This window comes from Monomorium pharaonis, chromosome 9 (assembly GCF_013373865.1).
Source record: "Monomorium pharaonis isolate MP-MQ-018 chromosome 9, ASM1337386v2, whole genome shotgun sequence".
Lineage (NCBI taxonomy): Eukaryota > Metazoa > Arthropoda > Insecta > Hymenoptera > Formicidae > Monomorium > Monomorium pharaonis.
The window spans coordinates 17,207,064-17,222,103 of NC_050475.1; the positions used below are offsets into that span (position 1 = coordinate 17,207,064).

The 15,040-nt window shown below is 43.0% G+C and overlaps 1 protein-coding gene and 1 long non-coding RNA gene across 4 annotated transcripts in view; one reads left to right on the top strand and one right to left on the bottom strand.

Annotated features, from left to right (window-relative positions):
* Nucleotides 1-14,211, top strand: part of LOC114255225 — a 60,776-nt gene extending 46,565 nt beyond the window's left edge. The window contains exon 2 of the long non-coding RNA XR_004964548.1: nucleotides 7,569-14,211. This is a non-coding gene — a long non-coding RNA (uncharacterized LOC114255225). The remainder of the gene's footprint in view (nucleotides 1-7,568) is intronic.
* LOC105838703 overlaps nucleotides 1-15,040 on the bottom strand; it is a 290,257-nt gene that overhangs the window by 35,707 nt on the left and 239,510 nt on the right. The gene's annotated exons all lie outside the window — the stretch shown is intronic.

A 15,040-nucleotide genomic window follows, 5' to 3' on the forward strand; every position in this document is an offset into this window, starting at 1 on the left:
CAATAGATAATTTTATGATATAGAAAAGATTCGCTGATTAAACAAATAGAAATTTGTTTTAATAAAAATATTATTTTAAAGATATATGTAAAACACACTAGTACAAACGCAGGAGCGGTCGTTAGAAATTTTTCATCTTAAATATTCAAATACGAATACATTGGAGAAAACGGATACTTCCGTCTGGGCTTCGATTGTTAATAAATTTTTTTTTATGTCATCGATCTTAGAGATTGTACTGACACTTGTATATTTCGACACAAAACACAGAAGCAATCATTAGAAATTTATTTTATTTATGCAAAAACTGACTATGAATGCAGCTAATAATTAACAGGGAAATGAGAAAACTAAATTTAATTAGTATTAGTCGGTCTCTAGATTTGGAATCAGACCGTTTAAATTCATTTCCGTTTGGTATATTAATTTTTAACGGCTTATACAAGTTTAGTTCAGTTATTCCAGTTTGCAACAATAGTTTGTAGGCAAAATATACGGCGAAAATCCGCACCACAGTTTAATGCCCATTATGTTAAAGGCTAAGCATCGAGAATGCTGCGCTTTGAAAGCTCGCATGCGTTTCGGTAGAGCAGCAAATGAGTATGTTAATTACCTATTGTATCCTATTATGGTATTTTGTATTTTGTAATCCGACCAATGTGCTGCACGCGCGTTTCTATCTTGCCGCGGCAGGAACAGGATGAAAATAAAGCGCGCAGAAGATAATTCAATGAATATATTAAGGCGGCGAGGTAAAATTTAAAACAGTGCGGCGGTTCATAGAGGACCGCTTTCTGGAACGGAAGTTTCCGCGTAAAAAAAAAAAAAAAAAAAAGAGAAACGAGCTCGCTGCACGTGACGTTTATATCTCGCGTGTGTATCCGGGAATTAAATCAGTACGGGGGTAGTTCGATAAGTATTTTTAAACGTTCCACGACCACGTCGAAAGATCAGACGATTAGAACGTATATACGAAATGAAGTCATTATCTGAAACGCAACGTAAGAAACCGTCGTTGCCGTAGCCTCCCGTAGATCCTGCGGGATAGATACGATATGCGGATGCAGGATTGCCGATTGTGAGCCGTGGAAGAACAGTTTGCGGAGTGATTTAACAGCGGCATTAAATTTGTGCCGCGGTTGTGCGCGCGGGCGCGCGTGCGCGATGGAAGTTATAATTAAATTCGAAGCACGGCTGGGGGGCGCACAGTGCCGCGGCAAACGATGACAAGAAGGACAATTTCCGCGATGATGATTTTGTATTAAAATGATCACGTCGCCGTACCGCATTATTTAATTATTTAACCGCCAATTTGCTAATGCGCCACTCATGCGCGCGTGCGCGCACGCGCGCCGGTGCGAAAATTCCGGCGCGACGGGCATAATTTTAGATATTACATGATTATGGAATTCGCCATAATAGCTGGACACACCCGCTGAACGAACGTATACGGGCCGGGTTATCGTTAGAATCGCTTCTAATTATCGGCTATCAGTATTTATAATTAACGAACCCACGGCGACTATCAAATACGACATGCTTCCTGTTATTACTTGCCGAGAACTTTGCGCGTTGATTATTATTAAACATAGTAGTGATTATCGAGCGCATTCAGTGTTATTTTACGAACCTAAACTCGCACACGGGGAATAATCGGCCGTAACGAGGAAAATTGCTCAATTTGTTGAAACAATTGAAAATGATGCCGATTATCAGCTTTAAATTCACATATTTCTATCTTAGGTTTGCAATTCTATTTTCAATCTATTTTTGCGGCAGTAACGTACTAAATTAATAACCTTTGAAACGTTGTTTATTATTCATATAATAAGATTACTTTTCATCTCGCGCGTATATTTACTATCTAACGGAAAATACGCCGTTTTACACAAGAGAAGCGTCATTTATGTCACATTAGCCCAGATTATAAATTTTTCGTTGTTTTATTCTTCGCAGCTAATTTCAGGACTAAGAATTTGGGTATTCACAAAATTGTTTATCACTGGTTAGGAGAAAACAATAAATCCAAGAAGAAATTTGCGACTTTTTAATTTGGATAACTCATAGCTGGGATTGTGTACCCAAAAAATCCTTAAATACATCGGTAGACTTCAGAATGTATTATATGTGAGAACGAGGAGCCATATGTGTCCAGTCTTTTGTGCAGGGCACGGAGAACATGCTCGACCTTGGCGAAGCGAATAGTTTCGCGAAGTCCGAAGTTTTACAAAGGTCGAAGGTCAACTTGTCCTTCTTCCTAAGCCGTATTCTCTGTCGTCCTCGTCGCTCGTCGTCGTCGTCGACGCCGACGAGTTTCTCGAATGAAATGCCTCGGCGGATGAAAAGAGCCATCGTCTGCCGTACGAATGAAGGGGTTGGCGCGAAAGTTGGGTAGCTATACGGCGGAGGGTGAGGGGAAGCGAGGAGGGGAGGGGGCTGCTCGGAACGGGAACGACCGCCCGTTACAAGCGGAAACGTAAGTGACAAGTTGAGGGATTGCCGCGCCTACGTGGGCGCATTGTGTGCAATCGCCATTCGCGAACGTGCTCCTTTCCTTATTCCTCGAAGATTTCCAACCCTCGTGAATGCGTGGAAATATTGCCGATCGCATTATTCCTAACGTTATCTCGCGCCACGTTCGCGCTATTGAAAACGTCGCGCGGAACCCAGGACTTAGATTGAAGAACGAGGTTGAAGTGAAAGAGCAAGAGAGAGAGAAAGAGAGAGAGAGAGAGAGGAAAAAGGAAGAAAACATAAATGTTCCGACTTCCATCAACGCGAGCGCGAGCTTCTTAGAGCGATATGACCGCTTTATACGAATATTGTTGGACGCGGTAACGATTGGAAGACAAAAACATTCACTTCTCTCCGTGACAGCGGAGAGAGAACACACGTACTTGAGCGTGTCGCGCGATAGAAAGATCCATAGTACGAAATCCGAGCAATTTACAACGCGCATCAAAACTCAGAAACAAAGTTCACGCCGCCAACAACGTTCGTCGAGGACCGTCGTGTGCATTGGCGAACTTCCAAATCCCGCAGTTCTACTAGTCGACTATCGCTCGATGTCCCTCGCGGAATTCACGCTTGTTTGATTACTTTCGAAGTTTATTTTTCGGAATTGCGATGCGCATGGGCATCCCCGGAGGAGGAATTCTAATCGACTCGATTACGGTCAAAATCCGAATTCTTCTAGAAAATTAACGTTAGTATACAGTGGTATTTCTAGTTGCTCTATCGTTTTAAATTATTACAGAACAATTTTTGTTATAGATATTATGTACACAGAGAGAATTTTATCTTAAAATTTATCCTCAAAATTTGGTAATTGTGGAAAGATGTGTAACCTGGAGGAATTTTACTATACTCTTTAGTATAAAATTGACTAAAAGTATAGTAAAATTTTTCGAGGTTACACATTATCCCACAATTATCAGATTTTGATAATAAATTTTAAGAGAAAATTCTCTCCGTGTAATACTCCCCTTTTTTTAAATTTAAAATATTTGTATAAAAAAGACGTCAATTTTCGTTTAGATGTCCATGCATAATAAAGAACAAACGGATCGCCCTACATAAAATAATCCATTATATATTTAAAAATAATTATTCTTTTATCTTTATTGATACAATTTGTGGCTGATATAGAACGGTTGCACTCATAAAGATTTATGAAATCTAACTCATAAAATAATCCTCTGATTCTTATTAATTATCTAACGAGTGCCAGATTATTAATTAAATTCCGATTAATCTTAAATAATGTCTCCGAGGGAATAGTTCTATTTAAAGTCCTGTGCAATCCTTTATATATATACATATATATATATGCGATGTCATATTGTTGTTATCGGATTCTCGAGTTGCATGTGCTTCGCTGAATTGGAACCAGTCTGCCAATTAGCAGGGCATGTTCACCGATTGGCGCATATCTTACCGCCGTTCACATAAGTGTGGGCGTTACCGCGGTGTGTAACAGCTACCAGGATCCGGGAGATGCGCCCTTGATTGGAAACGATCCAAAATCACCAATTACGAGACGGGCCGGGTGCATCCGTAATGCGAGGGTATATACAGCGGCGCGCCGTCGACGGAGGCACGCTAAAATTCGCGACGTAACACACCCACGGCGACGTAATAGCACGTGATGTCATCGCGCTAATATCGGGCGAACCCCCCCAAAACGGCGCGTCGCGCGCATCGTGTGGCAATTCCGGTCTGGAATTCCTGGACACGACTGAGGCGGCAAAATGCACAGAACTAAAGGGGAGACTCGAAATTGTACGTCTGCCAACAAGAGCCGGCCATTAGTGGTCTTCCGCTCAGACGCGAAGATGCTGACGGAAAGTCTGGGCCTAACAATGAGCGAGAAATCCAGAGTCTCGCACGGACCAGTTCGATCTAATTAGTACTTTGGATCACTGCCTAGACGCGATTAAAGTCTGAGAGTCACTGCCGCGTTCGTAACAGTAATTAAGCTATTGTAACGAAAGATTAGAGGATATCGTTAGTCTTGAGAAATTTATTTTTCTCATGATAGTTCACTTTTTTTTCCAAGAAGAACGTGTATATAAGATTTTTGTATCATTTTAAAGTTTAATACCAAATGCGTGTTTTTTTTTTTATTTAAGAATATTGATTTACTTATCCTGTCACACTAAAGTTCGTTATCTAGAATCCAAATGTGACAGTTTTTAATTCACCAAGTTTTAATCGATTAATCATCAATCCTAGTACTAATTCTTAACATTGTGATCTTAAAATTCGCTCACAGTTTTCCTTTTTCTTTTCTTATTAATTTTATCAATTTTTATTTTTAACATTATCTGACGCATAGATTATAAAATAGAGTTATATATAAAAGGCGACCAATTTTAACGCACTACAAAGATAAATTCGCGCACTGCCGATGTCTTTCGTCAATTAATTGAAAAGCAGCGCTTTTAAAAGGAGTTTCTATTTATGGCTATATTGTAATAAACCCCCTTCACGGAGAAAGGCATTGAAAATTATCAGCGATATGCCCACTTACTTTTGTAGCCAATTACGCCGGGTTTACGCCAGTCTTCTGGAGAAGGGAGATTCCCTCCTTTAAATGAGTTACTTATCTTTCCTAGAAAAATTTAATAAAACGAATTTACGCCTTTCGGCGAGAGTTCTTTAACTCTCAACTCTTTTTCGCTCTATGGAATGGTAATGGGAAACTTTTTTCATCTAAGCGTGTCGTTTTGCGCCGCTCGCGTTGGTTTCGCGGTGGCGTTTCGAGGACAATCGATCGTCCGATGTAATTACCGTTGGGCGCGATATGCCGTTCAGCCGTGCCGCCGCCATCACCACGACCACGTGGCGTTCGTTTCGCCCGCACATTTCGAAAGAAACGGGAGGACCGAAGTTCCCCGGAACCCCGGCGGTCCTCCGGTTCCGGGCGCCGGGCTTCGCGACGGAAGAGAAAAGGAAACGGGCGGCGAGAGGTCGGGGATAAAAAAAAAAAGAAAAAAAAAAAGAAAGAGTCTCTGGAAATTCCGCGCCATATGCTCGATGGCACTTTCAGACTACCACTCGAGGAACATCCCCCGCCCAGTCTTACCTCACTCGGCTGCAGTCGCGGGGAAATTCAAATTTACGCACCGACTGCCCCGGGTGTGTTTTTCGAACTTATGAAAAATGAGTCTGGCCGGGCGGCGGCGGTGCTTCCACTTTCTCCTCCTCTCCTTTTGCCGTCACCCGCGCTCCGCAATCCACCCCCTCCCCTCCCTCCCTGCTTTTCGCTCGAAGCTTTTCTAAACCCGCCCTACGCCGCCCTGCCGCTACATTGCGGCAAGGAAAGTTTATTGCCGGTCGTATCAAAGAGTTAAAACGTCTTGGACCGGCCGGAGAGACACTAAACCTAACTCTTTTATGTATGCCGTGTTTAATTATTGACCTGATAGTCTCGCAATCAAACGTAACGGGAACGACAGCTCCAACGCAGCAGTTGTTCACAAAATTGGCACTATAAACTGATGTTATATTAGTTTTGTTTATCTCAATCGCAAAAGAGAAACTTGTGAATATCAAAAGATTATGTAATATTTTTGTGAATTGTTTAATATAAGAAAAGCGGAATAATTATTTTTGTAAGTATGAGCATCGCGTTTTTAGAACACGCGGATCGAAATAATTTCTTGCAATTCTCGCAAAATTCTTTTTATATGTACAAGTATTATTGAAATATGGTTCATGCAAGAAATTTACTGTCATATTTTTGTCTTAATCAGTTTATGGGAATCAGATTAAAACGCTTGTTACGATGTAAGTAAAAAGAGAACTAAAGTAGCGATGTTGACATATAAAGAAATGTTCACGATTGACTAATAAAGCATACTAAACTTTATTACGATAAAATCGGAGACGACTAAAATGTAAGAAAACATATTTCTTTGATTTCTAAGAAAACACTTTACAGGCACAACAGCTTTCAAAAGGAAATCGATATAACTTCTTTTTTATCTCCCCAGCTGCTGTTCTTTTCTCTATCTTAAAAGTTCCGCGATTGGCGAGCGGAAGCAAACAGCATTGTTGGTCGGCTGGCGAGCTTCCGGATTTAATATAAATGTACGTGGAGTTACCAACTCAAAACGAGAATAACTTGAACACAAAAGATAGGATTTAAAGAAGTTGCTCGGATAAATGTCGTTCCGGCATAAAAAAAGGGAAACTTATTTTGAAATATATTATAAATTAATTATCGTGCAGTTATTTAGAGTCACATATTGTGTTTATTAAATAGTAATCTTCCGTGAATAATCCGTCAATCTCAACAATAATAAAACGACGCTCTTGTGTCCTGTTAGTTACTAATGTATGTTATAAATACAATTTTTCATGCAGAATTATATGACGATAATTAATGAAGATAAATTGACACACAATAAAAATTCAAAAAATACAGAATGTATCACATTTTAAAAGAAAAATGCTAAATCACATTTTAAAAGAATAAATGCTAGATGGATAAAAATAAATGTCATGGTTTTCCATCTTTTTTTTTTTTTGACGTTAAAGTAGGTCAGGCTGAATCTTTAAAAATACACAGCTAGCTCTGTTGAAAAAAAAATAAAAAAATAAAAAAAAAGAGCAAAAAGTGAACATGCGAGGAAATATTTAGTGCTTCTAGTTTTTGGCTTGATACGGGGGGTTAAGTTGGGCCAAGTTAGATCGCGCTGTCATGACACGGACACTGCAGTATCGCACACGTTTCGTAGTAAGAACGTGAAATATAGGTCATATGCATCGTGCCACCGTGTCTTTCGAGGTTATGCCTCATAATTCATCGCGGAGGAGTCACGCGACGCGCGCGCAGAAGCAAAAAAAAAGACGAAGGAAAAGAGAACACACGTGAAAACATGAGCCAAGAGAGAGAGAGAGAGAGAGGAGGGGAGGGAGGAGGGGGAGATCCGCTTCTTTCACGATTCTTTTTCGTTGAAAGCTCGCGCGGCGGTATCTTAAAATTTTCAAACGTGAAAAGCTCATTGCGCGTTCGTTACATTCGGGATGCTTTGTAATCGTGAAAATCAATCAAATTTCAGATTCTTTATTTGGACGCGACGGGAACGAGAGGCAACAACAGCAGCAGCAGCAGCAGCAGCAGCAACAGTTGCAGCTTCGCGAAATTACTCCCCGCCGCATTGCTACGCGTCGCGTTACATTGCCCGCCCGCTTGTATTCAAATGCTCGCGCATTCGACGGGCTTTCCTCGAGCTTAATGCGAGCCGGCTGGCGCTTGTTGTTTGCTCGGATGTATAAATGCGGCGGACGCGAAGCGCGAGCTCCGCCGGGCGGTGTCAAGGAATCCAATAAAAGAGAACCCGGCGAATTACAAGGCCCTCTCGCAGCACGCCGCAACCTTCCCCCCCCTTTCCTCTCGGACCGAGGAGAACGAGGATTCCTCTCGGACAAAATTCCAACGACTCTCGGCTATTACCGCCAGAGATTATCCGCTCTCTTTCCTCGCACTTTTCGTCTCCCGCGAGGAGACGAAGGGGAGGAGAGAGGTAGGAAAAGGTCGCGGGGGTGCCCCCGCGGGGGTGCAGGGAGGAAGGGAGATAACTCGCGCTAGTCCAGACGTTTACGATCGTTCCGAGCCTTAACGAGGTTAATCGCGAACCCCTGAAAACGAGCGTTGAGGTCGGCAGAGCCGGGAGAGCGTACACTTTAAACGCCACCGCGCGCGGGTCACACTCGCTTCCGGCGCTCTTGCTCTCGCTTTAGCTTTTGCCGCGGCCACTCGGCGTGTTTAGCGAGGTAGACACGAGCATTTGACATTTGTTAACGTTAGAAGCCGAGGAGGTCGCCAGCAAATTGCGAACGGGCGACCTGGCTTCGTTACCTGACAAAGCAGAAGACTCTTTCCGTTTTCCATCGCTCTCTCTCTCTCTCTCTCTCTCTCTCTCTCTCTCTCTCTCTCTCTCTCTCTCTCTTTGTGCTTTTCTGTTTTCGAAAGCATGTAACCATTTACTGCTCTGCGACGCGCAATTTTATATCTAACCGTTTATTCATTATAACTTCAACAACAGAGGTACGTAGACTTCAAATTAAAAATTTATACATCGCTATTTATATTAAATTATAATTCCAAGGAAATTTATGGACGAAAACTAGAGATGGAAGAAATTCCAAGCCAGCGACAAAACAGATGTTTCCTCGTCTTTGTAAAACTGCGATTTTAAGCTGGATTTAATAGAAGCTGCATTTTACATGGGCAATTTCGTGTTGCAATTAATTAAAAAAATTTTAACTTTATTAGAAAATTTACTTTATTAGAAAATTTTCTGCGTAATGTGTTTTTTGAATTATATTTGGTATATCGGATTGTATGTTACGGGAAGATTGACGCGTTGCATGAAAAATTCAAACTTTTCCCTTAATGTAGCCCGGTTTAGACTGTTCGCTGCTCATTCACGTCCCGTGTAATTATGCTCCCATAAATCGCGAATAATATCGCACACATTTGGCCCATTATTTTACGGCCGTCTACTAAACGTAACACGCGGCGATAATAAATTCTTATAATCGTAACTCGTAATTAAAATCTCGCCATTCGACGGTACACGTGTAGCGTCGCGCAGGCCTGAGTGCAACAAAGGTGCTTGCACGAAATTTGGAACGGAGATGCAGAATTCCGTATTAAGCGGCAAGTTGAAGAGAGAGAGAGAGAGAGTGGGAGGGAGGGAGGGAGGGAGAGAGGCGAATTATATCCGCACTGGAGAACACGAATTATTTAGGGAGCCTTTAAAAGGAAAGGAAAAGAGTGAGAAAACGCGTCTCTCATTTGGCATTTCCGCTAGCTCGCACCCTTGATATTCGCGCCGACATTCTTCGCGCGCGATCGCGAGTCTCTTCCGCAAATTTACGATTTCCGTTATTAAACAAAAGTCTGTCGTTGCCCGCGACACGTTGATTCTACTCAAGGCGGGGACATCGGCGCGGAAGCGCTTTTCCTTTTCTCCCCGCGTTATCTCGTGCCATTTTCCTACTTTCATCTCGGGAGAGACAAAAGTATTTGCGGGAAAATCGCTTATTCGCGGAGCACGAAACGCGTTCCTCCCCTTTTCGTAATCTCCAATTTTTGTTGCGCGCGGGGATAATCAGTAGGCCGATTCTATCAAGTCCCGTATCAAGCCTTAATCAATTCGATCCGGACAACGAGCACGTTCCTCTACGTGGCTCGTACATCGGCGACGTACAGGACGTTCCAATGGGAAAACCGGCCGGGGCAAATTCTCAAAGGATCCGGCAACATATAATCGTATAAATGCGCCCGTCGGCGCGTTTTGGTTGATCGAACCTATTGCACATAATCCTTGGACTGTGTATGTCTTTACTTTTACGACGTGGCATTTTTTATTATCTCCTTTTTATACTACGTTCTTTATTTTACGTTTTCTCTCAGCGAGTTGCGATTTTTTCCTTCCCCGCTACCCGTTAGGGAATTCGCTAAAAGTAATGATAATAAATGTTATTACTATTACGCAATTATGCAGAGACATAGATATTCTTATTTTACCTTATAGTCTTCAAACCGGTTGGCGCACATAAAGACATCAGTACTCTAAATTTCATTGCTCCTAAAAAATTTCATTGTTCATAAAAAGTTTTCAATTTAAGGACATCTTTTGAGATTCCTTTTTCTTAAGTAGCACATCGGCCATCAAGGAAACGTCGTTAGAAAAATGCCGAACGTTGAGAAACGGACTCGAGATTTTTGAAGAAGGTCTCGTCCCACATTTACTTATTCCACATTTACGTTGCACGTCTGGCGAGATGGAAATTGAACAGTACACCGGAGAGGAAAAGCGAGAGTTAACTCCGTCCACAAGAATTCAAATTACTTCATCAAACGCCACGACGACGACGACGACGACGACGACGACGACGACGACGACGACCTCGCTTACCTCGGAACTGTCCTGTACGCGAAGCGATCGTGTAATCCGGCGCTTGCACGCGGCGGGCGTATGAGGAGGGTGTGTGCATGTCGCAGCGAGCGAGTGATCGCGCGCGTGTTTACGCTTCGCGATGTACGACACGTTCCTGCGCGACTGTATACGTCTATTACGTGTATACGGGATGTGCGGCTTATGAGCACGTACATGGGGGATACGTGCGCACGTGTGTGTATGCGTGTGCGCGCGTTCGTGTTTTGATACGCCACCCCCGCCTGTGCATATCCGTGATTTAAAAATATAATATATTCAACGGCTGACCGCGCGCGCGCGTTGCCGTGCACCGTTTAGCTATCCGACCATAATAGTCTCCCGTAAAGCTCCATACTCTTTCCCTCCCGCGACGTCCCCTTTCCTCCTCCGCCGCCCCTTGCACGCGTCGCTTCGTTCTATCTCATATCTCTCCACGTTGCCGGACTACCCCCTCCCCCCCCGTCCTCGCGTCCTCCTCTCCGCCCCCGGCGGTCTTGTGTTTTCTGAATATTTCTTTTTTTCTTTCCTGCGGACCACTGTATCTTCCCGCTCTCGCTTTTAAACCGCATCAAAGGGATTTTTAACCGCGGCACTTTTGGCCGGACTGCGTGTAATACACGTGGACACACCTAATTTGCCACTTTTTCGTGCGCCGACAAAAGTCGTTGCGCTCTCTTGTGCGCGGAAAATTTACTCCTCCCACCGTACGCGAGCGTTAAAAAATTAACCCCGTGATAACGTCTTGTCGCGAATGAATGCGAGAGAAGAGCCGACTTTAACAAATAAAAAAAAACACAATTTAACGTATCATTACGAGTATCCCATCCCATCCATTTAGGTAACGACAATTTCGAAAGTTTGATTAGTTTCTCTAGCGTCAGGAAGATAAGCAACTCCGAATTTTTCGACTATCGACTTTGCAATTAGACCGTCGAAATCACGAGAAATTATTATTGCCTCTTTGCATAAATAAGTAACGGACAAGCTTTTGAAGTTCACTTGCTTCGCGTGGACACGCGAAATCTCGATTGCGTTTCGTGACGCAACTCGTCGAAAGCTAATACAGAACCCCAAATCGGATCTTGATGGCGCGATATTGTCGAAACTTTGCGACTTGTGCCTTGTACTCGTGCATAAGCGGCAAGCAGAATTTTTTATCAACGCCAAAGCCGTAGCCGATCATTATCTTATCTGCGTACCCTGCCCCATTAACATCGATCGAGACCAATTACAAAGGACACACACGACTTTTCTGAATGCCTCCTTTTTTTTTTTGCTTCTCCGATGCCCACTATATTTTTCACCTCGCAATTAGACGCATTCGTATATAGCTTGCTTCCGAGTTATTCTTTTACGTAATTAACCGTAAAGATAATCTTATATATGTTGTGAAAATAAAAAACCAGACTCAGTCAATTTCTGCGCGAGTAAAAAAATCCAAGCATAATTCAGGCAGAACTAATTTACTTCTGCCCATTAACTTTGCATTCAGGTTCATTGCATTATATAGTCTGGGTTATTTATTTACAAACCGGAAGCTCATTGGTAACCTGGCTCGGCGATGTTGCGGCGGTAGAAGACGAGCCGGAGAAACGCCTGGCGTGCTGGTGGCTTAATTGCTCGGGGATTCCAGCTCGTTATAGCCGGTGTCTCAGGTACGCTTACGTAGCCCGTTACAGCGGTTTCGCTAACCCAGTTCGCGACTCAGTTCCCCGGCCATTTACCACGCGGACCCGAAATTTCCAACGTCGTTGGAATCTTAAGGCGATCGTGACTTTACTCCTCGTTTAATAGCCGCAATTTATTCGATCTTTCCATTTCTGAATACGACGACGATCGTAACGCGTCTCGCACGTTACCGTACACTTAGCCGAGGTTCAAGCAAAAATAGCCGCGGTCACGCAATTGTATCAAAATCCAGTGACGCAAAATCTTATTCGGAAGAAAACTTCATCAAAAAATATATCTTGACATTACATCAAAAGTGATTGTTGTATTGCTACAATTCCCTTTAAATTTTTCTTTGAAACGACGTACCCTCTTCCCAATTCTTTTATTTAACAGATAATTTTACCTCTTCTTTGTTTTACTTTATTATAATTTTAGGATTTTTAGTATAATTCGCTGTTTTCAGGCGATTAAAAATTACAAATTGTTGACATATTGTAATTACGACGCAACGTTTTACATTTCACGAAATCTATTTCATTTCACACAAAACAGTTCTTTCCATTTCCTCGGTCTGTTGCGATTTTCTCGTTGCTTGACAGTTAGTGTCGCCAACATTTATCCGACGGACTCGCGGATCAATCCGTGGCTCTCTGGTTGCTACCTCCCTCACTTTTGTACTGTCTTGTGAAAATTTCTCGATGTGCACCACCGGCGAGTCTATCTTCGGGGTGTAATTCGCGAACGTCAACGGAATACCAATGTCGTCGTCGCCGTCGGTGTTCTCTATCGTCGTCTCCTCGCCGTTCTCCATTCTCTCCGTGAGTGGTCATAAAAGTTTAGAGGAAACCCCGTTCGGAATAGGGAGAGGGATGAGAGCAGAGGGAAGGGAGAAGGGAGACGGAATAAGAATCTCGCAAGATAAGAAAAAAAGACGGATGGCTCGTAGATGGTCTACTTTATTGCGGCATTGGACATTATATAGCTTATGAAGGCGTGACGGGAGGGTGGGAGCTTTGGTTCGATCAGGTAGAGAAAGAGGAAGGGAGGAAGATAGAGAGGCCTTCGCTCGTGAATGAATGATCAATCGTTCCGCATATTGACTGGCACGGCGAGAGGGTCAAAATGAATTTTTATACACTGATCGCTTGCCATTCATTCACATTCGTTAAACGATAAAACAGAGCAAATTCACTTTGAGAACATATATAGGATTAATTGGACGCAATTACGTAACAGAAAACCAGCTGTTGTTGTTGAAATTTTTTGTCATTATTGCGAAATTTGCTCTAGCTTTTCTATCAGAAATATGTTTCGATAGAAAAAGTATCGAATTGTTCACGTGTGCTTTAAAGACAAAAATCTTAAATGCAATAACAAGTACTCACATATATAATCCCTTTTGTGCCATGAAGCTCGATTGTGGAAACTTTACGATTACATTGTCAACTTCCAGAATTTTCTTTTGTACTACACGCAGTGCAGCGCAATGCATGGCTTGCTGTTTATATGTATTATCGTGATATCACGCCATTGTTTATGCGATTGCGATTGCAATCTTTAATACAAAACTCTAGAGGCCGTTTCTTTTTACATCTGAATTGTAAATTTCGTGCGCCGCGTGCGTGGAATGATAAATACTATCCTTCGTAGAGAGCCGGCTCCCCGGAGAACCGTACGTGACTCAGTCCGGAGAATAGCTCCTTGCTTCTTGCGAGACGGCGGATTGAGCTTTTCGATGCTTTTTCCTCAGCCGCGAGAAGCATAACCACGAGAGATAACTGCGAACGAGCAGTGAATTAAATCGAAGTCAATATTTCCCTTAAATTATGAAAGAATCGCGAAAGGTACCGGCGGCAAGGCAAAATCGCGGACGGGCGAGTCGAGTGATTGAACGTTTCATCTTTAATTTAAGAAATAATACGCGATAAATTTCGTCGGAACCCATTATCAATCTTTGATGGATACGCTATCGTACGTAAAGACCGAAAAGCAATCTTGACGTTTTATTTTACTCGAAACATCTCATAAGTAAATGTGAAATCTGTGGCGGTACTTCAATCGTATACAAGAAAGGAAAAAAAAAGGGAAGAGTGACTTCCAAGTGAATTAAAAATTTATCCACGTATCGTGTCAAAATTTCGAAAATGGCAACCCTGTGTTAGCTGACGTTCGTCAATAATTCAAATGAGCTTGTTCGATTTTTACACACACACCCTCGTGTGTTAACGCACGTACAGCCAGGGTATTGCGGCTCGTTAATTACCAGCCATGACCCCGAATCCAATAACCCTGATGCGCGTTATTAACTTTTGCGGCGATATAACTTGTATTCCATTTACATTTATTTCGCGTCATTTATCGAGCACGAAACCGCGGAATGTAAGCCTCCGATTCCCATCAATTATCACCCATCGTGATTTTTATCGACAGGACACGCCGCTATCTTATAATTCGCGTGTTAAATTAGCAGCGTGTTTCGTTATCCGACCGGCGTCGATTCATTGCCGAAATTTGCCGCACCTATACACAATCTCTTCATTGGTCCTCGAGTGAGGATTGCAGTTTTCTGTTCCGCGCGAATCGACGGATCGAGCTTTCCGATACGGAGCAAAGGATAAAGCAAGGAAAAGGAGGATCTAAGAAGACAGAGATGAGAGAGAGGGAGAGAGGAGGGTGGCGGGAGGGGGACGACCAGTGGATCAAACCGAATCCAATAACTCCCGTGGGATTACAACTCTGGCCCACGGGAACCGATCGTATCCCGAGGAGATGGCGGGTGCGAGACGCAAGACAGGAAGAGTGAAGAGGGGGGGGGGGAGGGAAAGAGAAGGAAAGGATGGTCGGAGGGAAGTTTAGAAAGGTGGTCGCTCTCCCATCCGGAGAAAAGAGACCGGGAGGTTGGCAGGTTTTCT